Below are 26,911 nucleotides of genomic sequence, written 5' to 3' on the forward strand. Positions count from 1 at the left end.
CAACTGTGTTTTGTTTTCTCCTATATGATTATATGCATATATATTTTGGTGTTAATATGTGTTTACACACATATAAACAAAATATCTATCTATCTATCTATCTATCTATCTAAATAGATAATACTATATATATATATTCATATATATTTATATTTGTTGCCTTCACTGTGTTACTTGCCCCCTTTGCTGCGCTTAGGTTCTGATGCCATCTCTGACAGCATCAGAACAAGGCTTTGATTGGAGCCCATAGAAGCGCTCTCTTGTGAGTGCAATGCGAATGGTTAACTTGTAATACCAGCGCACATTTCATGAAAGTTATATATTTTGCTCCCCTTGTAATCTGGCTCTTATTAAGAAATGTTGCCTTCCCCGCTTCATGTATGCTAACTAGGAATAATAAAATATGGACTTAAAATTATAATATAAAATATATAAAAATATAATATAAAATATATATTAAAAAAAACAACTAAAAGGCTAAAGCATTTGCAGATGTTAAATCCAGCGGTTAACAGAGAAAGGGAAAAAAAGAGAAAATAAAACAAGTTATCAAGATCAAATAAAAATAAAAAAATACTTTTTGTTTGATTTGGATAACCAGTGGAGAACAGCAGTTTATTTTTGTTTAATTTGGGATCTTTATTTGATAGCTTAAATATCATATGGCACAGTAGTACATTTTAGAATAGAATATATTACTTCCAGACAGTTTGTGCTTCCCAAGAGTCTCAGGATGTTGTACAAACCGCAGCGTTATAGTGAATTTGTTCTCACTATGAATATTGTTTAGTGACAATAAAGAGGCCACCAAAATATGCCAGCTTTGGAGTCATCATGGCACCTGTTTAGAAATATCTTAATTATTGTCTATTAATTCTTTAAATGCTTTGTAATACATTGCAACCTTATCTGACATGCAAGGGTTTAACCCTGGCCATAGCGCTAATTGTGACCCTAAACCCGAAAACCTTACCTTGGATCCAAAGAAGCATCAGCATTATTCAGTTACTGAATAGGGCCAGATTACAACTGGAGCGTAAACGTTTGTACCTGATCAATAAGGGGTTTATTACGAGTGTTTGTGCTTGTCGGGCTTACCGTTGGCATTACAAGTCGAAAGTAAATGCGATCACTTGAGCGCAATCATGATTTACGCTAGAATGATTACCACGACTTCAGAGATCTGGTTAACTGTTTCACAAAACATAAAAGTTGCACATTTGGGAGTATTTTTGTAACAATGTATAGGTTTGCTTATTTTTAAATAACAATGTGCTGATCTTGAGACCCAAAAATATAACCGAGCCCTAACATTTTAGATTTATACTGATGTCTACAGACTCCAGCTTGCCCCTGATTGTGTAATGGGTCTTTTCATATGCAGCAGTGGGGGAGGTGTCTGCCTTTCCAGACCCTTTCAGTGGGTGTCCCAGCCTAAACTCATCAACAGTGCTAAAATTGGAGCTTCTAAGTAAGTTTTTAAAAGGTTTTATACTGGATTTTTAGATCAGTATCTGTGCATATTATTATTTATAATAGTGTAAATTACATGCAGTTATATGAAAATTGGTGTATACTGTCCCTTTAAGTTAAACTAAAACTTGAATGAAAGTGACATCATCCAAGATGGCATCCCTTGCATTCCTATTGGCTGAAAGGTTCCAATCAGCCAATATGATTAGAGCTGATTTTTTGCAGCTCTAATCCTATTGGCTGATTGGAACCTTTAAGCCAATAGGAATGCAAGGGACACCATCTTGGATGACGTCAGTTGCATTCAAGTACCAGTTTATAGCAGCGACCGTATTAAAGAGGAGCTCCGCGCCGGCTGTCTTCAGGATGGACCCGCTCCCCGCCAGATGGATGAAGATAGAAGATGCCGTCTGGATGAAGATTGTCAGTATATAGGTCGCAATGGGGGGGTACACTAAGCGCCTGCCTCAAAAGACCCTAGCTCTGGAGATTGACTCCTAGTAGTCAACAAATGATTAAGATAAACGTTATAATTGGAAAACCAAAGCGCCAAATGAGGCCGGGTCTGAACAATGGGATTAAATCAATAATAATCTAGATTCCTCAATATAGATTAAAAATTAAAAATTACACTTTATTACAAGCATGGATCCATGTTACAAATACATAAAAACAGTTAGCATATATAAAAACAATATAAAATTCTTATGGAATTCACGAACGCAATATTCTTATAGGTGACTGGTAAGGACCTATATGTACTGGTGTCCCAGTTTGGGTATCAACAAAAATCAACAACAGTCAGTAGGAATGGCGCGCTAATAGAGGTTTAGAAGTATCTATCGACAAATGTGTAAAAATAATAGAAAATCGTGTAGATCAATTTGCACTGATATCTCAGTAACAATTCTAAGAGGTCTGTCTATCCTTGATATTAGGTGATGATGTAAAAAATAATAAACTAGCGTATTAATAAGTATTCAGAGGTGCCCAGAGTGAAAATGAAAGAAATGCCTCAATTGAATAATGTGAGCGGTGTTTGTGTGGAAACAACGCAGATTTATGTGCTATACTTTAAAATGAACACCTTTCTAGTGTTGAGATTCTTTACTTAAGATAAATATAAAACTTCCTATGATAACACAGTGGACGAAACAAAAATAAATAAATGTGGAATTGTTCCGGTGTACTTCTTGATTAAGCTAACTTCAGTCACAACAAATATACCACATTAACTTTAGCAAGGTGAATACAGTAGTGTAAAATTACAAAACAAATACAAGTTAAAAAACAAAACAAAAAGATCAAAAGTGGTGATTGTCACTAATATCAAAGTTCTCCAAAAACAGTATCAAAATCCAAAATGTGGTGTTAAATCCAACCAATCAGAACATCATATTGATAAAAAACAGTGGCCACTGTATGATACAAAATAAACACGCTGAAAAGGCTTTTAGTGATTTCCTGTGGAAAGATAAATCCTATGAAGAAAAATGCCTGCTATCATGGCAGGACCGATATGGGAATCAAGGTCTCCTCAGACGCCCGACACGTCCCAAATAATACCTAAAGTGAAGAAACAAACATACAATAGTGCAGAGCGTAATATTCAAGTACAGTGTATAGAAGTAGACTCACCAGTCGACGCGTTTGGGTCTATATTAGACCTTTTTCAAGACTTGTCAGTATATAGCATGGTTACAATACAATTTATTTAATAATTATTTATTAAAATAACATCCAATTAAAATGCATACAATTAAAATCAATATTTATTCCTAAATTCTTTAAGCTTAGTTAAAGTTTTAAACACATTGAATTATATTTATAGAAACCAGAATATGAATCAGATGATACACACTTAAGCTGTTACAATATTCTATACAAAGATCATAAAACTATACCTTTACAATTTACCTTATTCACAATAAAATATCACAATAAAATACCAGAATATGGACCACTAACTTTAACAGTGCCTAGTTAACCAATATAACAAGATACTTTAACAGCCAATTTCTGTGCCAATTTATCTAAACTGAAATAAATCTTATTTAGCTACAATAAGGCAAATTCTAAAATCTATATATAGTTGCAATTATAAATTACTTAGCACTAAATATTACTAGTTAAACTACACAGGACTATGAACATGAGCTTAAAATACAAATTGTGCCCTTTTAAAATTACTAACTGCAATCTAGCTGTAGTTACCAAATACCTTTGATTAAAATATTAACTATATAGAACAGTCATACATAACCCCATCATCCAATTGAGTGTCTCAGCTTGGTAAGATAAGTCCAATTTCACCTCATAAATTAAAAGAGGTATTTTTGCAAGATGTATGAAAGTTAGGCCCAGATTTGCTTTATAGAGACTGGATTCCAAGGCAACAGTTTGTCAGTCCAAAATTCAGCAGCCAAGACCCCTGGCACTATATTAATATAGTATGAATACAGTATATTTCATATTTCTAATACATTTTGAATGCATGAAAAATCAGATGTAGGTCTGAAATGAAATAAATAATGTTGTTAAAAATGTCAAACATTTATACATCTATTAATGCAGCTATTATTCAATGCAGCAGACATTTATCCAATATAGTATGTTTATATATATATATATATATATATATATATATATATATATATATATATATATATATATATATATATATATATATATATGTTTTTAACATGATCTGAGATTTAGTTTCCCATGTCATACAGAGACTTAAAATGCCAGCTTGTCTAGGAGCTGCGTATGTAGCTCCGCAGGGGATAATTTAACATGTAGATGGTATGAGCCACATCTTTTGAGAATGTTTGTATATTTCCCTATTCTTACAGACGGACCGTCTGTTCCTTACATGGGACCTGTGAGTTTTATTACTTATTTTGGGCAGGAAACCCATTTATGGGCATATATATCTGAGGGTTCCATATGTTAACATTTACTTTGAAGTGGCCAACGTTTATCCTCCCTGTGGAGCTGTGAGCTTCAAAGGCCAAATACCCATTATCTATCTTCACTAATTGAGCAATTGAATCATCCCTTTTGTTTTCCAACTTGTCTTAAGCAGCAGTGAGGGGGGGGCAGGGCTATAGTGAGACCAATTCATATCAAATTAGATTTGAGCTAAAAACAGAATTTATGCTTACCTGATAAATTACTTTCTCCAACGGTGTGTCCGGTCCACGGCGTCATCCTTACTTGTGGGATATTCTCTTCCCCAACAGGAAATGGCAAAGAGTCCCAGCAAAGCTGGTCACATGATCCCTCCTAGGCTCCGCCCACCCCAGTCATTCGACCGACGGACAGGAGGAAATATATATAGGAGAAACCATATGATACCGTGGTGACTGTAGTTAGAGAAAATAATTCATCAGACCTTATTAAAAAACCAGGGCGGGCCGTGGACCGGACACACCGTTGGAGAAAGTAATTTATCAGGTAAGCATAAATTCTGTTTTCTCCAACATTGGTGTGTCCGGTCCACGGCGTCATCCTTACTTGTGGGAACCAATACCAAAGCTTTAGGACACGGATGAAGGGAGGGAGCAAATCAGGTCACCTAAATGGAAGGCACCACGGCTTGCAAAACCTTTCTCCCAAAAATAGCCTCCGAAGAAGCAAAAGTATCAAATTTGTAAAATTTGGCAAAAGTGTGCAGTGAAGACCAAGTCGCTGCCTTACATATCTGGTCAACAGAAGCCTCGTTCTTGAAGGCCCATATGGAAGCCACAGCCCTAGTGGAGTGAGCTGTGATTCTTTCAGGAGGCTGCCGTCCGGCAGTCTCATAAGCCAATCGGATAATGCTTTTAAGCCAAAAGGAAAGAGAGGTAGAAGTCGCTTTTTGACCTCTCCTTTTACCAGAATAAACAACAAACAAGGAAGATGTTTGTCTGAAATCTTTAGTAGCCTCTAAATAGAATTTTAGAGCACGGACTACGTCCAAATTGTGTAACAAACGTTCCTTCTTTGAAACTGGATTCGGACACAAAGAAGGTACAACTATCTCCTGGTTAATATTTTTGTTGGAAACAACTTTCGGAAGAAAACCAGGCTTAGTACGCAAAACCACCTTATCTGCATGGAACACCAGATAGGGCGGAGAACACTGCAGAGCAGATAACTCTGAAACTCTTCTAGCAGAAGAAATTGCAACCAAAAACAAAACTTTCCAAGATAATAACTTAATATCTACGGAATGTAAGGGTTCAAACGGAACCCCTTGAAGAACTGAAAGAACTAGATTTAGACTCCAGGGAGGAGTCAAAGGTCTGTAAACAGGCTTGATCCTAACCAGAGCCTGAACAAATGCTTGAACATCTGGCACAGCTGCCAGTCTTTTGTGAAGTAAAACAGATAAAGCAGAGATCTGTCCCTTCAGAGAACTTGCAGATAATCCTTTCTCCAAACCTTCTTGTAGAAAGGATAGAATCTTAGGAATTTTTATCTTGTTCCATGGGAATCCTTTAGATTCACACCAACAGATATATTTTTTCCATATTTTATGGTAAATTTTTCTTTCTAGCCTGAATCAGAGTATCTATTACAGAATCTGAAAACCCACGCTTTGATAAAATCAAGCGTTCAATCTCCAAGCCGTCAGTTGGAGGGAAACCAGATTCGGATGTTCGAATGGACCCTGAACAAGAAGGTCCTGTCTCAAAGGTAGCTTCCATGGTGGAGCCGATGACATATTCACCAGGTCTGCATACCAAGTCCTGCGTGGCCACGCAGGAGCTATCAAGATCACCGATGCCCTCTCCTGATTGATCCTGGCTACCAGCCTGGGGATGAGAGGAAACGGTGGGAATACATAAGCTAGGTTGAAGGTCCAAGGTGCTACTAGTGCATCTACTAGGGTCGCCTTGGGATCCCTGGATCTGGACCCGTAGCAAGGAACCTTGAAGTTCTGACGAGACGCCATCAGATCCATGTCTGGAATGCCCCATAATTGAGTTATTTGGGCAAAGATTTCCGGATGGAGTTCCCACTCCTCTGGATGGAATGTCTGACGACTCAGAAAATCCACTTCCCAATTTTCCACTCCTGGGATGTGGATCGCAGACAAGTGGCAGGAGTGATCCTCCGCCCATTGAATTATCTTGGTCACTTCTTTCATCGCCAGGGAACTCCTTGTTCCCCCCTGATGATTGATATATGCAACGGTCGTCATGTTGTCTGACTGAAACCTTATGAATTTGGCCTTTGCTAGTTGAGGCCAAGCTCTGAGAGCATTGAATATCGCTCTCAGTTCCAGAATGTTTATCGGGAGAAGAGACTCTTCCCGAGACCACAGACCCTGAGCTTTCAGGGATTCCCAGACCGCGCCCCAGCCCACTAGGCTGGCGTCGGTCGTGACAATGACCCACTCTGGTCTGCGGAAGCTCATTCCCTGTGACAGATTGTCCAGGGTCAGCCACCAATGGAGTGAATCGCTGGTCTTTTGATTTACTTGAATCGTTGGAGACAAGTCTGTATAATCCCCATTCCACTGTCTGAGCATGCACAGTTGTAATGGTCTTAGATGAATTCGTGCAAAAGGAACTATGTCCATTGTTGCAACCATCAATCCTATTACTTCCATGCACTGCGCTATGGAAGGACGAGGAACAGAATGAAGTACTTGACAAGAGCTTGGAAGTTTTGATTTTCTGACCTCTGTCAGAAAAATCCTCATTTCTAAGGAATCTATTATTGTTCCCAAGAAGGGAACTCTTGTTGACGGGGACAGAGAACTTTTTTCTTTGTTCACCTTCCATCCGTGAGATCTGAGAAAGGCTAGGACGATGTCCGTATGAGCCTTTGCTTTTGACAGGGACGACGCTTGAATCAGGATGTCGTCCAAGTAAGGTACTACTGCAATGCCCCTTGGTCTTAGAACCGCTAGAAGGGACCCTAGTACCTTTGTGAAAATCCTTGGAGCAGTGGCTAATCCAAATGGAAGTGCCACAAACTGGTAATGCTTGTCCAGAAAAGCGAACCTTAGGAACTGATGATGTTCCTTGTGGATAGGAATATGTAGGTACGCATCCTTTAAATCCACGGTAGTCATAAATTGATTTTCCTGGATAGTAGGTAGGATCGTTCGAATAGTTTCCATTTTGAACGATGGTACCCTGAGAAATTTGTTTAGGCTCTTTAGATCCAAAATTGGTCTGAATGTTCCCTCTTTTTTGGGAACTATGAACAGATTGGAATAAAATCCCATTCCTTGTTCTCTTATTGGAACTGGATGTATCACTCCCATCTTTAACAGGTCTTCTACACAATGTAAGAATGCCTGTCTCTTTATTTGGTTTGAAGATAATTGAGACCTGTGGAACCTTCCCCTTGGGGGTAGTTCCTTGAATTCCAGGAGATAACCTTGAGAAACTATTTCTAGTGCCCAAGGATCCTGAACATCTCTTGCCCAAGCCTGAGCAAAGAGAGAAAGTCTGCCCCCCACTAGATACGGTCCCGGATCGGGGGCTTTCCCTTCATGCTGTTTTGGTAGCAGTGGTAGGCTTCTTGGCCTGCTTACCCTTGTTCCAGCCTTGCATTGGTTTCCAGGCTGGTTTGGGTTGTGAAGTATTACCCTCTTGCTTAGAGGATACAGAATTAGAGACTGGTCCGTTTCTGCGAAAGGGACGAAAATTAGGCTTATTTTTAGCCTTAAAAGACCTATCCTGTGGGAGGGCGTGGCCCTTTCCCCCAGTGATGTCTGAAATAATCTCTTTCAAATCAGGTCCAAATAATGTTTTACCTTTGAAAGGAATGTTAAGCAATTTTGTCTTGGAAGACACATCCGCTGACTAAGACTTTAGCCAAAGCGCTCTGCGTGCCACGACAGCAAACCCTGAATTTTTCGCCGCTAATCTAGCTAATTGCAAAGCGGCATCTAAAACAAAAGAGTTAGCCAATTTAAGTGCTTGAACTCTGTCCATAACCTCCTCATACGAAGATTCTTTACTGAGCGATTTTTTTCCTCGAACCAGAAACACGCTGCCGTAGTGACAGGAACAATGCATGAAATTGGTTGTAGAAGGTAACCTTGCTGTACAAAAATCTTTTTAAGCAAACCCTCTAATTTCTTATCCATAGGATCTTTGAAAGCACAACTATCTTCGATAGGAATAGTTGTGCGTTTGTTTAGAGTAGAAACCGCCCCCTCGACCTTGGGGACTGTCTGCCATAAGTCCTTTCTGGGGTCGACTATAGGAAATAATTTCTAAAATATAGGGGGGGGGAACAAAAGGTATGCCGGGCCTTTCCCACTCTTTATTTACTATGTCCGCCACCCGCTTGGGTATAGGAAAAGCGTCGGGGGGCACCGGAACCTCTAGGAACTTGTCCATCTTACATAATTTCTCTGGAATGACCAAATTGTCACAATCATCCAGAGTAGATAACACCTCCTTAAGCAGTGCGCGGAGATGTTCTAATTTAAATTTAAATGTCACAACATCAGGTTCAGCTTGATGAGAAATTTTTCCTGAATCTGAAATTTCTCCATCAGACAAAACCTCCCTCATGGCCCCTTGAGATTGGTGTGAGGGTATGTCAGAACAGTTATCATCAGCGTCCTCTTGCTCTTCAGTGTTTAAAACAGAGCAATCGCGCTTTCTCTGATAAGTAGGCATTTTGGATAAAAGATTTTCTATGGAGTTATCCATTACAGCCGTTAATTGTTGCATGGTAATAAGTATTGGCGCACTAGATGTACTAGGGGCCTCCTGTGTGGGCATAACTGGTGTAGACACAGTAGGGGATGATGTAGTATCATGTTTACTCCCCTCATTTGAGGAATCATCTTGGGCAATATCATTATCTGTGGCATTACTGTCCTTACTTTGTTTGGACACTATGGCACAATTATCACATAAATTTAAATGGGGAGACACATTGGCTTTCATACATATAGAACATAGCTTATCTGATGGTACAGACATGTTAAACAGGCTTAAACTTGTCAACAAAGCACAAAAAACGTTTTAAAATAAAACTGTTACTGTCACTTTAAATTTCAAACTGAAAACACTTAATTACTGAATATGTGAAAAAGTATGAAGGAATTGTTCAAAATTCACCACAGTGTCTTAAAGCATTAAAAGTATTGCACACCAAATTTCAGAGCTTTAACCCTTAAATTAACGGAACCAGAGCCGTTTTTACATTTAACCCCTATACAGTCCCAGAATGAGGCTCTGTCTATAACTAGAAAGGCCCCCATCTGAAAAAGGTGTCCAACACAGTGCCTGCCGTTTTTCTAAATGTTCCCCAAGATTATAATACCAATAATTAGTTAGAATCTGCATAATATGCCTAGTAAAGCAATCGTTTTAGCCCAGAAAAATGTCTACCAGTTTTTAAGCCCTTTTTGAAGCCCTTTATTCTTTTATGTTTAACTAAGAAAATGGCTTACCGGTCCCCATGAGGGGAAATGACAGCCTTCCAGCATTACATGGTCTTGTTAGAAATATGGCTAGTCATACCTTAAGCAGAAAAGACTGCTAACTGTTTCCCCCAACTGAAGTTACTTCATCTCAACAGTCCTGTGTGGAAACAGCAATCGATTTTAGTTACTGTCTGCTAAAATCATCTTCCTCTTACAAACAGAAATCTTCATCCTTTTCTGTTTCAGAGTAAATAGTACATACCAGCACTATTTTAAAATAACAAACACTTGATAGAAGAATAAAACTACATTTAAACACCAAAAAACTCTTAACCATCTCCGTGGAGATGTTGCCTGTGCAACGGCAAAGAGAATGACTGGGGTGGGCGGAGCCTAGGAGGGATCATGTGACCAGCTTTGCTGGGACTCTTTGCCATTTCCTGTTGGGGAAGAGAATATCCCACAAGTAAGGATGACGCCGTGGACCGGACACACCAATGTTGGAGAAATAAAATATTAGATTCTATGATACAACTGTAGTTTATTTAAAGTTACTTCACAGGTACCCTGACAAGATGGAAGAGGCCGCCCGGATGAGGACTTCTTGCTGCCCAGATGAAGACTTCTTGCCAGCTGGATGGATCCTTCAAGCGGAACTTCAAGAACTGTAAGTGGATCGTCGGGGGTTAGTGTTAGGTTTATTTAAGGGTTTTTTGGGTAGGTTTTATCTTTAGAGTAGGGTCTGGGCAGTAAAAGAGCTTACATTACTTGTTTTCTAGCATAGAAATCAATTGGATATCTGGCAGCATCGAACATAAGCTTTGGCTGCTTTGAGACTCCCATTGATTCCTATGGCATCTGCGGCCTCCAGGGTGGCAGACTGAAAACCAGGTACGCTGGGCCGGAATAGCCGTGAGTGTACCTGTTAACTATTTGATAATTAGGTTGGATCAAGCTCACAACAATTACGCTAAAGAATTCAAGTGTATTTACGTTTGACGGCTTGATAGATATCCCCCATAGGGCTAGATTACAAGTGAGGTGCAAACGGTTTTTCATTAGCAAATTTGCCTTTTCACAATCTATTTTCATTCCACTATTACAAGCTAAGCGAAATCGTGATTTACTCTTTAATCCTTTCTAAGAGATGTGGTTACTGGTTTCCGAAACTAAAAAGTTGCACAAAACACTTCAAAAATACATTACAGAGTACACATACACTCATAAATAAACTATTAACCCTAAACCACCATCCCCCACATCGCAATAACTAAATAGAACTATTAACCCCTAACCCACCACCGACCACATTGCAAAGTATCTAAATAATCTATTAACCTCTAAACCCCCATCCCCCACAAAGCAAAGTAATAAATTAACATCTAAACCCCGTGACCTAACACCCCCTAACTTAACCCAAATACCTCCAAATTTAATTAAAAAATCTTAACTAATTAAAAAAAAAAAAACTTACCTGTAAAATTAAATAAAACCTAATCTTACCTTTAAAAAAAAAAAAATAACATTACTAAAAATAAAACTACCTAAAAGGGCCTTTTGTAGGGCATTGCCCTAAAGTGATCAACTCTTTAGGAAAAAAACACTAACCCCTTGTTACGGTACCAACTGTGTACCAAGGGTTAACCCCAGATGAACAATGTCCTGCATAGACAATCAGCAATTCACAACCCAGCCAGTTTCAGGTTTAAAACAGAATGACAACTTTATTTGAAGGCAGCACACAGATTTATACAGGTTTTTGACCCCCCCTCAGATGGGGGTTGAAAGAATGTTGTACATTAGATAAAAGGGAGAAGCGCCCTTGACATGATACAATAGAATTATATTACTTAAATACTTTACTTAGGCAGATAACAACTTAAACACATTTGGCTTGTCTTATCACCTAGTGTCTGTTCTCTGAGGGTGATTAAACAATGGCCTGTTTATTACTTAAATGTAATTATAGCACACAATAGCTGAGGCCAGAAAACCTGTCTTTATAAATTAGATTCTTAAAGCTAAACACAGTTAACTCTTTCAGTCCTGACAGAAGGGTCTGTCACATAGCTCCCCCCTTGTGGAACACTCCGGCAGACCCGGCTTGACCCTTTTGCGGGTCAACCTGGGGATGACCGGACTAGGAGGTGGTAGGCATGTCAGTTTGCTGGGACAATCCATCTGTATTCCCGTTATGAGAGAGAATCCCTGTCTGTATAAATAAGGGTTCAACCTCTTCAGTGCCCCGACTAGGGCTAAACAGTCCTTCAAAATATCATCGGCTTCTTTACGTGGTTTTTGTACCTGCTCTTTATAGGTATCCACAATCCCTTCATACTGACATAGGGTGCCCTTGAGTTGCTGCACCTCCCTATGAGCCAGCGTCAGCTTCTCCTCCAGTGTCACTAAGTTTGTCCTTAATGTTTCATGTTCCACTCTCAAGCTGGTGTTTTCTGCAGTCTGTCGGTGCAGCTTGTCTAGCAGAGATTCCTGTTCTAAACGTGCTTTTTCCTCTGCACTCCTCTTCTCTCCTGCTAGCACTGTTACATGATTATTTAACGTGACCATTTCATCCTCTACGTGACTCTTCTCCTTCATCAGCGCATTGTAACGGGACTTCCACGTATCAATAGCGGATAGAGATTTACTGAGCTCAGCGTCCTGGGGCTTAGCAGCAGGGGGGTCAGTCTCTGCTGCACGGATCTGAGCACGGGTAGTCACAGGGTTAACATCAGCGGGACCCATGGGAGCATAGGCAGAAACAAGGGGGACCAAGGTATTTCCAAGGAGAACATCAGCTGGTAAATCCTTCATGACCCCCACATTCACAGGTCTAGCGCCCCCTCCCCAATCCAAATGCACCCTGGCAACAGGTAGGCGGAACACAGTGCCCCCTGCTACCCTCACAGCCACAGTGTCTCCTGTGTGCTGTTTCTCAGACACCAAGTTCTTTCGAAGCAAGGTCATGGTAGCACCAGTATCCCGTAGACCACTGACCTCCTTCCCATTCACTTTAACCAGTTGCCGGTTATTCCGGTGGGCAGCTTGCACAAGGTCTGCCTCATGTAGGATGCCCCAGCATTCTTGCGCCTCTACATAGCGGGCCGCAGGCTGAGGATTACGTGGGATTCCGCTAGCGGGTCTTCTCCAGGACTGTGCTTGGTTCGCTGCGTTTAGGGGACACTCTGGTCTTTTGTGCCCTAGTTGCTTACATCCAAAGCACCGAATAGGTTGTGAGTAGCCCCGCGAATTGAACCAGGCTCTCTGAGGGTAGTTCGTGGCCCGAGACCGTGTGGTATAGCGGTGTGCTGGGGGTTGGTAACTGGCAGGTGCTGGGGTGACTGGGGGTCTGTACTCCACTCTGGCAGGGGGCTTAGTGGTAGCAGTGTCCAATTTGCGGGCATCCGTATACTCATCTGCCAAGCGAGCCGCTTCATGCAGGGTGGAGGGTTTACGGTCCCGAACCCACTCTCGAACTCCTGCGGGTAACTTGTCGAAGCAATGTTCCAACAGGAATAGCTGCAGCACCTCTTCCCCAGATACGGCTTGGCACCCCGCTATCCAGTGAGCTGCTGTGCGGTGCACCTTACATGCCCACTCAAGGTAGGAATCACCAGCCAATTTAACAGTGTCTCTGAACCGCCTCCGGTATGCCTCCGGTGTAACCGCATACCTGGAGAGCAGAGCCTCTTTTACAGTATTATAATCCCGACTTCCTCATCTGGAATGGCCCGAAAAGCCTCACTGGCCCGGCCGGATAATTTTCCGGATAATATCGTGACCCAGTCCTCTGCGGGTACCTTGTGTAGTGCACATTGCCTCTCAAAATCTGCAAGGTACCCATCAATCTCTCCTTCTGTTTCCAGGAAGTTTTTAAAAGCTGCAAAATTTACTTTTCCCTTTTCCACTGGGGTTGCTGTGACTTGGGCTGCTGCAGCGCCGCTTTGGCGAAGTAGGTTGGCCTCCACAGCTGCTATGACCCGGTCGATAATTTCGGCAGATGGGTTGGGGCCATAATATGCCAGTCTTATTTTAACCGCCCGATCAAAGCTTGCTTCTTCAGGGGTTCTGTCTGATATGCTGGGCCCATTGGTTCCTTCTGTCCCTGGTACTCTTTCCATCTTAGTCAGTATTGTAATAATCCCCCTCTTCCTGAGGTTACTGGCTTGTGTAGTTGCTCTTCTGGGCGATAAGGATTCTCCCGTCGCTTGCCACCAATGTTACGGTACCAACTGTGTACCAAGGGTTAACCCCAGATGAACAATGTCCTGCATAGACAATCAGCAATTCACAACCCAGCCAGTTTCAGGTTTAAAACAGAATGACAACTTTATTTGAAGGCAGCACACAGATTTATACAGGTTTTTGACCCCCCCTCAGATGGGGGTTGAAAGAATGTTGTACATTAGATAAAAGGGAGAAGCGCCCTTGACATGATACAATAGAATTATATTACTTAAATACTTTACTTAGGCAGATAACAACTTAAACACATTTGGCTTGTCTTATCACCTAGTGTCTGTTCTCTGAGGGTGATTAAACAATGGCCTGTTTATTACTTAAATGTAATTATAGCACACAATAGCTGAGGCCAGAAAACCTGTCTTTATAAATTAGATTCTTAAAGCTAAACACAGTTAACTCTTTCAGTCCTGACAGAAGGGTCTGTCACACCCCTCTAACAGTAACCCAAAATAAAAAAAAAAAACATAACAAAAAACTAAATTACCCATTGCCCTGAAAAGGGCATTTGGATGGACATTCAGTTATTTTGCTGGCCAAAAAAAATAAGCTAAAAAAAAAAAAAATACTCAAAAAACAAACAAAACAAAAACCTAACATTAACCACAAAAAGGTACTCACCGATGAAAATGATGGCGGCGCTCCATCTTCTTCATCAAGGCGGCAGTCCATCTTCATCCAGGCGGAGGTCCATCTTCTTTATCCAGGTGATGGCGGCAGCGACATTGGTCCTCCTCTTGCAAGCTTTTACACCAAGGTCCTGTTCATGCGGCCTCCAACCGCACACCTTTTATATAGTGGTACCCTTGCATTCCTATTGGCTGATTTGAATCTTCAAATTCAAATCATCCAATAAAATGAAAAGGTTTTCCTTTCATTCTATTGACTGATTTTGGTAATGGGTAATTTAGATTTTTAGTTTGGGGGGTAGGGGGTGTAATGTTATAGGGGTTAGTGTTTTTTCCTAAAAGAGCTTCTCGCTTTAGGGCAATGCCCTACAATAGACCTTTAAAGGCTATTGGTAGTTTAGTTTTAGAATAGGGCTTTTTTTTTGGAGGGGTATTAGAATATAATTTTTTTTGGTAATTACTTTTTTATTTTCTGTAATGTTAGGGGTTGTTTTTTTCTGTAATGCTATTTTTTTAAGAAAAAATGTGTAATGTTGGGGTTTTTTTATTTTTCTGTAATCTTAATTTTTTTAGGTAATTCTATTATTTTTTTTTAAGGTTTTTATTTAATTTTACAGGTAAGTTTTTTTTTAAGGTAGTTAGGATTTTGTTATAGCAAATTTAGGGTATTTTAATTTAGATTAAGTTAGGGGGTGTTAGGTTAGGGGGTTTAGATGTTAGTTTATTTAATTTAGATGTTAAATTAATTTAGATGTTAGTTTATTTAATTTAGATTAAGTTAGGGGGTGTTAGGTTAGGGGGTTTAGATGTTAGTTTATTTACTTTGTGGGGGATGGCGGTTTAGGGGTTAATCATTTTATTTAGTTATTCTGATGTGTGGGGATGGTGGTTTAGGGGTTAATAGTTTATTTAGATCATTTGCGTTGTGGAGGGGGTGGCAGTTTAGGGGTTAATAGTTCTATTTAGTTAATGTGGGGAATGGTGGTTTAGAGGTTCATAGTTTATTTAGATTGTTTGCAATGTGGGGGGATAGCGGTTTAGGGGTTAATAGTTCTATTTGGTTATTGCGATGTGGGGGGAGGGCAGTTTAGGGGTTATTATGCTAGGGGCTTATGGTAGGGTGGTAGGTTTTTTTTTAACTTTTTTATCTCCATTGATTTCCATGGGGGAATATATGCACGCACGCGCACGCAAAAACTCAGGTTAGGGTTTTTGCGCTTTTCGGGTTAAATCTAGCGCAAAATAAGGTTTTTTGGAACTTGTAATACCAGCGGAACCAGACAAACGCAAAAAGCTTAATGCTAGCAGAGTAATCTAGCACATATTTTAATTTGATGTTTTGGGGAACATAAAATCATAGTAAAAGTAACTTATTTCTTGCAAGATTTATTTTTTTTTATTTTACTTATTTATATTTTTAGTTACACATCACTGAGATCTGCAAATATTTTAGAGCTTTCTTTAAAAAGTATGCCACATTCTTTGATCTAAACAAATGTTGATTTCTTTTTTTTACAACAATTTTCCCTTTTGTTTTTGCAAAGAAAACATTTTTTTTACTGTTGACTCTTATAAACGTCAGTGTAAGTCTATGGGAGTCAATACTTAAATGCAATTTTCTAATGTTACAATTGATACTAAAATTGTAATGGGCTATGGCAAGATTTGAGTGTCAGGAAAGACAAATGTCTATATTCAATCATTCACCTAATTGGCAAAAAAACCCTCTTTGCCAACAAAATTAATATTTGAATATAATGACCCAATAAACAAAAACAAAGTTGAATAAAATAAAAGATTAATTGATATATCAATGGTTATCTTTCTAAAATGAAATATACAAATGTAATTGGGCACAGTCATCTCAAAAACACAGCTGATGAGTTTTTAAGAAGTGCATGTAAACCAAGGTTGTAGCCATTGGAAGTTGAAAACTCTTTTGAGGTCATTTGTTCATTGTGTTTTTTTTATTTTATTTTGGGGATTAAACCTATTTTTTGGCATTTCAAATTCACATTACATTTTGTTAATTAAAAAAAGTTTTTTTTCCCCCCACTGCATTCTGAATTCATCTTTATCAAAAGACCCAGCAAAGTATATGTAAAAACAATTTGTGTCTACTAAATACTCTTTTAATATAAAATGTATAAGGTATATTGCTCTGAGAATATAAATAATGCATCTAAATCTACTCTAATGTTTTTATTTTGTAGTTTGGCATAGAGTTCCAAAGAAAGATATTTGAGTGGCCAGAACTTTCTCACTGGCAAAAGATATGCACATTTTTTTGGCAACCAAATTGAGTATCTTGGGGTTAACATTATAATATTCTTTTTAAATAAGATCAAGTCCCAAAAAACCCAGACATCTGTGAAAAACATCATCACGTTGACCACAGTGGCAAAGCCAAAATCCCTTTTGCAATATAAATTAGATAGAAAAGTCTTTATTGCATGAGTAATTTTTACAAGCTGAAAACAGAAAATCGTTTTCAGTCTTCCTCTTAATGGGCACAGTGTTTCGCTACCAACTACCTACAAGCTTATATTAAGAGTTGCATCAAATTATGAGTTCAGAGTTAATTTGTTTATTACAGTAGGCAGATTGCCAATACCCCAACTGGCAACACGAAAGTTGGCAGGTCAACCTTCCTGTTGGGCACAAAATAATGATTATAGTCTAAACTGACCTCGTATTTTTCTCCAAAGTAAAAAATAAAATAAAATCTGATACAGACATTTAAAATATCCAAATATCTATCATGTTTTCTAGTAAAGGAAGCAAATGGACATAAATTCCGACTCCAGCTTCTGGTTACACGTAAACTGCCTTTATGTCTCTCCGTAGCCGATTGAGAGCTGGAACATCACTTGGTTTGTCTTGGACGTTTTTCTGACTTCTACCTCCCTTTGCATTATAAGACCCCCATGAAAATTCTTTCATCCATCAGACTGGAAAAGAACACTGTCACTATGTATGTTTTTTTAGGATCTTTCTCCCCCCTCCCCCCCCCCCCACCAAGCTTAATTCTAGCCATGCTGACTCCCAAATATACTGTAACATCATTTTGTGGTCCTGGAAGTATTTTAAATTTATTAAAGACTTCCATATGGGTAAAAAGGCTACTGATGCTAAAAACATTATCCTCCAAAGGGAGATATAATGTGTTGTATTCAAAGCATAATCTCCCCCCCCCCTCTCTCCAATAAACTATAACTTTTAAAAACAAATGGGTAGATGTACTTCCATTTTCCTAACAGACTATTTCCTTGACTGAAATATTAATTTATGAATGTACAAACTAAAGTTTATGAATGTAGTATGTGTAACTTGAAAATAGATTACTAAAACAAAGAAGAATTTGGCTTAAGCATTGAAACCACATCAAGTGGGGCTCACCAACATATATTTTAGATTTATATAAATTATGTGTACTAACCGTAGAGAGGTTACATCACATAAAGAAATTGTACTATTTAACCATCTGCAAAAATTCTTTAAGAATAGCGTAAATGTAAAATAAAAACACAAGCTGGCTGGATACTGATTACAGGATAGCATATTCAACCTGCAAACTCAGATAATATTTTAGAAATATTGCAGGCTAGATCCTAAGATAGATTTAGATACATTAAAGGGACAGTACACTGTAAAATTGTTTTTCCATAAATGTATTTTAAATTACTTGTTATACCAACTGCAGAGTATAAAATATTTGAGAAATTGCATTTTCGGGTTTATTTGTGTATCTGAAGTAGCTGGTTTTGTGCTTTGAAACCACAGCCTATTACAATGGGTTGAGCTTCAGGTAATATCAGATCTTATTATGTTATCACTTTTATGTACACAGACTTGCTCCCTTATCTTATATTTGTCTGGAACACCAAAGCTCAATACATAGAGAGAACAATGGAAAATTATCATTTTATTACTTAACTATCATGCCCCCCACTGACAGTGTAATCTCTTCTGCTGGCTGTGTTTATTTAGACTCGTCAATAGCGTATACGCCAGTATCAAAACTTTCAGTATAGGTTGGGAAACCACAAGCTAAATCAGCGTTTTCAAATGCTGAAATATGAGTAAAGGAGCTACTTGCAACCAATTTAATACACTCTAGCAGGTAAAAAGGATCATTGGGAATAATTTAAAGGGGAGAAAGTTTTTGGGTGAACTGTCCCTTTAATGTCTTTGCAACAGAGAAAGAAAATCCACAGTGAAATAATAGCAGATCTGGCATAGTCCCTGACAAAGAATCATAGCAACAATTATGTAGTCTGTGTATTTGGAAAATTTATAAAATGATCTGCTCAGTCCATATTTTATCAGATTTAGTGTTTTTTTTGGCAGATATCTATATCTAAACGTCGGCTGGTATTGTGGTTTATAAAGTGATCACAAACACAACATGTCTCTGCCTTTAATACCCCTAAAGCTCAAAATTGTTACTCACAGAAAGCAACATTATCATAAATTGTCTTATTAATGTCTTTATATTGTAATAAAAAATATTCCCAATTAAAGACAAACAAAATGGTGATATTGGGAGGTTATCCATTATATCACAAGATGTAACAGTGTGTAGTGAAGCTACAATTAATGTTTTGTGCGCCAAAACAATAAATATATGTGTGTATTTCTCTTTAAGAGATTTGAATAGGGACAATATGGGTACAGTGGACTTTCTTCCTTGGTATGTGAATTGGGCCCTGAATCATCCCCTGCTAAATTTATTGTTTCCTGTGGCTATTGTACTCTGTGTAACTCTCTCTCTTTTGGGATGTGTCTGTAGTCTGTTAAATAAGTTCTGTATTTACTGTGATTATATTTTTATTGTCTTGTCAGTAGCTATGTGATGCTCAAACCTTGTCGATACTTGCTATAATTCCTAAATTTATAAGTTTAATAACAGTATAACCTCAGCCCCCTCTCCAAATTCTATTGTCTGTTTATTTAACTTATACTACCCTGAATCAAACTTTCCTAATTGGCCTTTGACTGTCTTTCATCATGTCATTAACTAATTTCAACTGAATGCTCTGCACAATAAATTTAACATTTCTATGTTAACATGGCCGGAGGGTTGGGCAAGGAGAGTGAGGTAACCAAGATGGTGCCGAGTCCTACCTCCACTTATATTGACTTCAGGTAGCTCCTACCAACAGGTGAGGCCAGGTCATGTGATTCAGTAACTCCTTTATAAGCAGAGCAGGCCTGTCAGTCAGTGCTTGGTTGTTTTGCATCCTGCTTATGAACTCCTGGTGTTATTCCTTGTGAATCCTGTTTATTGTATTTTGTGACCTTTGCTTATCCCTGACTTCTCTGATTGCCGCCTGTCCTTACCTTTGGCCTGTTTGACTCTGATTTTGCCTCACCCTTTTTTGGATACCTTGTTCTCTGGACATTTGTTTGTGCTTGCTGCTGCTTTTCTGCACTTGAGTTCCAGTTCCTGTTCTAATAAACCTCTACAGGTGGTACATAACAACTATGCCATAAAATGGAACTCGCAGGAGCCATAAAATGGAACTCACAGGAGCACCTGAAGCCATAACCGCCTTAGCCCAACAGGTGGCGGTATAGACCCAAACAGTACAAGAACTACAGACCAGTAACACCACCCTGCTTCAGCGTGAACAATTAAGAGTCAATGCTGTTCTACCTCCACTTACACCCCAGCCTCCGGCACAGCCTCCGCTGTCACCTACTATTCCTGAGCCTGCAATTTCTATACCTGAAAAATTTACTGGAAAGAAGCCTAAATTCCGAACCTTCATAACTACCTATGAATTGATTTTTTTCTCTCAAACCACATACATATCCTAATGGCTATACAAAAGTTAGATCCACTATTATCCTACTCTCTGGTCAACCTCAGTTGTTAAACAACAATAGTCCACATCTAGAGACTTGATGGAATCCTTTGTAACTGCTATGCATACTTTATATGATGACCCATTGAGACCACCTGCTGCCAGAGCCGCCTTAAGTTCCTTACACCAGAACAGGCATCCTGTCGAGGACTATATAACAGACTTTTGTGAATTAGCTCCTGATACTGGTTTCAACCACAGCCTATTACAATGGGTTGAGCTTCAGGTAATATCAGATCTTATTATGTTATCACTTTTATGTACACAGACTTGCTCCCTTATCTTATATTTGTCTGGAACACCAAAGCTCAATACATAGAGAGAACAATGGAAAATTATCATTTTATTACTTAACTATCATGCCCCCCACTGACAGTGTAATCTCTTCTGCTGGCTGTGTTTATTTAGACTCGTCAATAGCGTATACGCCAGTATCAAAACTTTCAGTATAGGTTGGGAAACCACAAGCTAAATCAGCGTTTTCAAATGCTGAAATATGAGTAAAGGAGCTACTTGCAACCAATTTAATACACTCTAGCAGGTAAAAAGGATCATTGGGAATAATTTAAAGGGGAGAAAGTTTTTGGGTGAACTGTCCCTTTAATGTCTTTGCAACAGAGAAAGAAAATCCACAGTGAAATAATAGCAGATCTGGCATAGTCCCTGACAAAGAATCATAGCAACAATTATGTAGTCTGTGTATTTGGAAAATTTATAAAATGATCTGCTCAGTCCATATTTTATCAGATTTAGTGTTTTTTTTGGCAGATATCTATATCTAAACGTCGGCTGGTATTGTGGTTTATAAAGTGATCACAAACACAACATGTCTCTGCCTTTAATACCCCTAAAGCTCAAAATTGTTACTCACAGAAAGCAACATTATCATAAATTGTCTTATTAATGTCTTTATATTGTAATAAAAAATATTCCCAATTAAAGACAAACAAAATGGTGATATTGGGAGGTTATCCATTATATCACAAGATGTAACAGTGTGTAGTGAAGCTACAATTAATGTTTTGTGCGCCAAAACAATAAATATATGTGTGTATTTCTCTTTAAGAGATTTGAATAGGGACAATATGGGTACAGTGGACTTTCTTCCTTGGTATGTGAATTGGGCCCTGAATCATCCCCTGCTAAATTTATTGTTTCCTGTGGCTATTGTACTCTGTGTAACTCTCTCTCTTTTGGGATGTGTCTGTAGTCTGTTAAATAAGTTCTGTATTTACTGTGATTATATTTTTATTGTCTTGTCAGTAGCTATGTGATGCTCAAACCTTGTCGATACTTGCTATAATTCCTAAATTTATAAGTTTAATAACAGTATAACCTCAGCCCCCTCTCCAAATTCTATTGTCTGTTTATTTAACTTATACTACCCTGAATCAAACTTTCCTAATTGGCCTTTGACTGTCTTTCATCATGTCATTAACTAATTTCAACTGAATGCTCTGCACAATAAATTTAACATTTCTATGTTAACATGGCCGGAGGGTTGGGCAAGGAGAGTGAGGTAACCAAGATGGTGCCGAGTCCTACCTCCACTTATATTGACTTCAGGTAGCTCCTACCAACAGGTGAGGCCAGGTCATGTGATTCAGTAACTCCTTTATAAGCAGAGCAGGCCTGTCAGTCAGTGCTTGGTTGTTTTGCATCCTGCTTATGAACTCCTGGTGTTATTCCTTGTGAATCCTGTTTATTGTATTTTGTGACCTTTGCTTATCCCTGACTTCTCTGATTGCCGCCTGTCCTTACCTTTGGCCTGTTTGACTCTGATTTTGCCTCACCCTTTTTTGGATACCTTGTTCTCTGGACATTTGTTTGTGCTTGCTGCTGCTTTTCTGCACTTGAGTTCCAGTTCCTGTTCTAATAAACCTCTACAGGTGGTACATAACAACTATGCCATAAAATGGAACTCGCAGGAGCCATAAAATGGAACTCACAGGAGCACCTGAAGCCATAACCGCCTTAGCCCAACAGGTGGCGGTATAGACCCAAACAGTACAAGAACTACAGACCAGTAACACCACCCTGCTTCAGCGTGAACAATTAAGAGTCAATGCTGTTCTACCTCCACTTACACCCCAGCCTCCGGCACAGCCTCCGCTGTCACCTACTATTCCTGAGCCTGCAATTTCTATACCTGAAAAATTTACTGGAAAGAAGCCTAAATTCCGAACCTTCATAACTACCTATGAATTGATTTTTTTCTCTCAAACCACATACATATCCTAATGGCTATACAAAAGTTAGATCCACTATTATCCTACTCTCTGGTCAACCTCAGTTGTTAAACAACAATAGTCCACATCTAGAGACTTGATGGAATCCTTTGTAACTGCTATGCATACTTTATATGATGACCCATTGAGACCACCTGCTGCCAGAGCCGCCTTAAGTTCCTTACACCAGAACAGGCATCCTGTCGAGGACTATATAACAGACTTTTGTGAATTAGCTCCTGATACTGGTTTCAATAAGACAGGCATTGTGGAACAGTTCTGTCTAGGACTTTCAGAACTCTTAAAAGACAAATTAGCAACAGTGGGCATTCCCACCTCTATGGACGAACTAATCCTATTAGTAACTGAATTAGATAGACGTTTCCATGAACGGAGAATGGAACATACTCAAGCTCTATCACCTTTTCTCCTCACAAGTTCTTCAGGAACACCTGATTCTTCCACAATCACATCTGAGAAACCAATGCAGATTGGCATAGTTCGTCATCATCTATCTGAGGAAGAACGTAAAAGGCATCGTTCCTTAGGTCTCTGTCTGTATTGCAGAAAACCCGATCATCAGTTTAAAACTTGCTCAGTTCACCCAACCTCTTCACCGAGTAAGGGAAATATTTCACATTTCTCCTGGAATACAGCAGCGCCAGCTATATCTACTTACCTATCTGTTTCTTTTTCCCTACAGTGGGAAAAAAAAGATCATGCAGTTACATCTTTTATCGACTCTGGTGCTAGTAGCTGCTTTATGGATCTAACTACTGCACAATCCTTGAAAATACAAATTAGGGACAAATCTTATCCGTCATTGTTATATGTTGTATTTGGAACTCCTATCAAAATTGGTCCTGTCTGTCATGAAACAGATCCTATTCTTTTACTTATTGGAGAATACCATGTTGAAACACTTTGTCTGGATCTTGTACCCTCACCCGTGTTTACCCTCATTCTTGGACTACCTTGGCTTTGTACCCATAATCTATTAATTTATTGTGGACAAAAGGTACCCTCATATTTTCCTTGAACCATTGCAATACAACTTGTCTGTTGTCTTGTTCTACCCCCATGGTGTCCCTCATATCTCCAGCCTCTACCATTCTTCCTGAGAAATATATTGAATACTCTGATGTGTTCAATAAAAAGAATGCAAACATCCTACCACCTAGACATCCATATGATTGCCCCATTGATCTACTCCCTGGGGCTCCCATTCCATATGGACATATTTTTCCACTTGCTAAAGCTGAACTGAAACACCTTAACCCCTTAATGACCGGAACATTTTTCAATTTTCTTACCCTTAATGACAATGGCTATTTTTACATTTCTGTGGTGTTTGTGTTCAGCTGTAATTTTCCTCTTACTCATTTACTGTACCCACACATATTATATACCGTTTTTCTTGCCATTAAATGGACTTTCTAAAGATACCATTATTTTCATTATATCTTATAATTTACTATAAAGAAAATTATAAAATATGAGGAAAAAATGGAAAAAAACACACTTTTTCTAACTTTGACCCCCAAAATCTGTTACACATCATCTATATTTTTTTTTAGAAGACATCCCAAAGTATTGATCTAGGCTCATTTTGGTATATTTCATGCCACCGTTTCACCGCCAAATGCGATCAAATTAAAAAATGTTTTCACTTTTTCACACATTTTGTCACAAACTTTAGGTTTCCCACTGAAATTATTTACAAACAGCTTCTGCAATTATGGCACAAATGGTTGTAAATGCTTCTCTGGGATCCCCTTTTTTCAGAAATAACAGACTTATATGGCTTTGGGGTTGCTTTTTGGTAATTAGAAGGCCGCTAAATGCCGCTGCGCACCACACGTGTTTTATGCCCAGGAGTGAAGGGGTTAATCAGGGAGCTTGTAGAGAGCTTGCAGGCTTAATTTTAGCTTTAGTTTAGTATAGTAGATAACCCCAAGTATTGATCTAGGCCAATTTTGGTATATTTCATGCCACCATTTCACCGCCAAATGCGAGCAAATTAAAAAAAACTTTAAATTTTTCACAATTTTAGGTTTCTCACTGAAATTATTTACAAACAGTTTGTGCAATTATGGCACAAATGGTTGTAAAAGCTTCTCTGGGATCCCCTTTGTTCAGAAATAGTAGACATATATGGCTTTGGCGTTGCTTTTTGTTAATTAGAAGGCCGCTAAATGCTGCTGCGCACAACACGTGAATTATGCCCAGCAGTGAAGGAGTTAATTAGGTAGCTTGTAGGGCGCTGGCAGGGTTAATTTTAGCTTTAGTGTAGAGATCAGCCTCCCACCTGACACATCCCACCCCCTGATCCCTCCCAAACAGCTCTCTTCCCTCCCCCACCCCACAATTGTCCCCGCCATCTTAAGTACTGGCAGAAAGTCTGCCAGTACTAAATAAAAGGAGTTTTTTTTATTTTATTTTTTTTAAAAATTTATTCAGCTGTAATGGAGCCCTGCCTTAGCCCCCAACCTCCCTGATCCCCCACCAAACAGCTCTATAACCCTCCCTGCTACTTAATTGCCGCCATCTTGGGTACTGGCAGCTGTCTGCCAGTACCCAATTTGCCCCCAAAAACACAGTATTTTCAAACTTTTCTGTAGTGTAGCAGCCCCTCCTCAATACCCCCAACCCCCCCCCCCCCCAGATCCTTTTATATATATATATTTTTTTTTTATGTTTTTAACTTTTTTTTTTTTAACTTTTTTTTTTCCAACTTTTGTTCCATTGGTGTCAATGGCTAATGTGTGCGTGCGCGCCCCCGTGCACGCTGCCGCCTCCTTGTTTCACTCCCCCCGAAAACAGCACCATTGTTACCGGTGCAGAGAGGGCCACAGAGTGGCTCTCTCTGCATTGGAGGCTTGTTAAAAGGTATTGCAGGATGCCTCCATATCGAGGCATCACTGCAATACCCTGAGAGCTGCTGGAAGCGATTGCGATCGCTTCCAGCACTCTCTAAGACAACTGACGTACCAGGTACGTCTATTATCATTAACAGTTAGTTTTTGCTTGACGTTGGCAAAAAAGATGGAGGTCTTCGTCCTTGTTTTGATTTCAGTGCCCTTAATAATATAACCATCAAAAACCGGTACACCTTGCCACTGATACCAGAGTTATTGGATTGGCTTCGAAGAGCTTCTATATTCACCAAAATAGATCTATGTGGGGCATACAACCTAGTGCGTGAAGGGGACCTTCTGAACTCCTTATGGGCATTTTGAGTACCTGGTTATGCCCTTTGGGCTCTGGCATGCCCCTGCCACCTTCCAACACTTCCTTAATGACGTCTTCAGAGATGTTATGGATTCCTTTCTTGTCATCTACCTAGACGACATCTTGGTATTCTCCGATTCTCCAATTCAACACACTGAACATGTAAAGAAGGTTCTTCAACGTCTTCGAGAGGTTATATGCCAGAGTCTTTGACACTCTAAAGAAACAATTTTGCTAAGCTCCTATATTGGTACAACCAAATACCTCTAAAGCTTTCTTTCTTGAAGTGGATGCTTCCGACATAGCAGTAGGAGGTGTTCTATCACAACGTGGACACAAAGACGAACGCCTTCATCCTGTGGTCTTCTTTTTCCGTAAATTGACACCTCCTAAAAAGAACTATGGTGTGGGATAAAGAGAATTGCTCGCTATCAAATGTACCTTAGATGAATGGCAACATCTATTGGAGGGGTCCTCCTTTCCTATCACAGTGTACAATGATCACCGCAATCTAGAGTATCTACTTTCAGCTAAATGCCTTAAACCACGACAAGCAAGATGGCCCTATATTTCTGTCGATTTCCTCTACAGTTTACTTATTGACCAGGCTCAAAGAACCAAAAAGCAAATGCTTTATCTCGAATGCATGACAACATAGAACCAGATTCCACTACCCTAGACAACATTCTTTTACCTCAGAATTTCCATGCTGCTCAAGTAAATCTGCTAGATAGAATTCAAAATTTGAAAATTGATCTACCTATGATAGATCCACCACTTACTTTGAAACAAAGCTTATGGTACCATGGTTCCCAAATATTTGTCCCCCCACCTCTTCAACCAGAC

The sequence above is a fragment of the Bombina bombina genome, chromosome 2, assembly GCF_027579735.1.
Source record: "Bombina bombina isolate aBomBom1 chromosome 2, aBomBom1.pri, whole genome shotgun sequence".
NCBI classification, from domain to species: domain Eukaryota; kingdom Metazoa; phylum Chordata; class Amphibia; order Anura; family Bombinatoridae; genus Bombina; species Bombina bombina.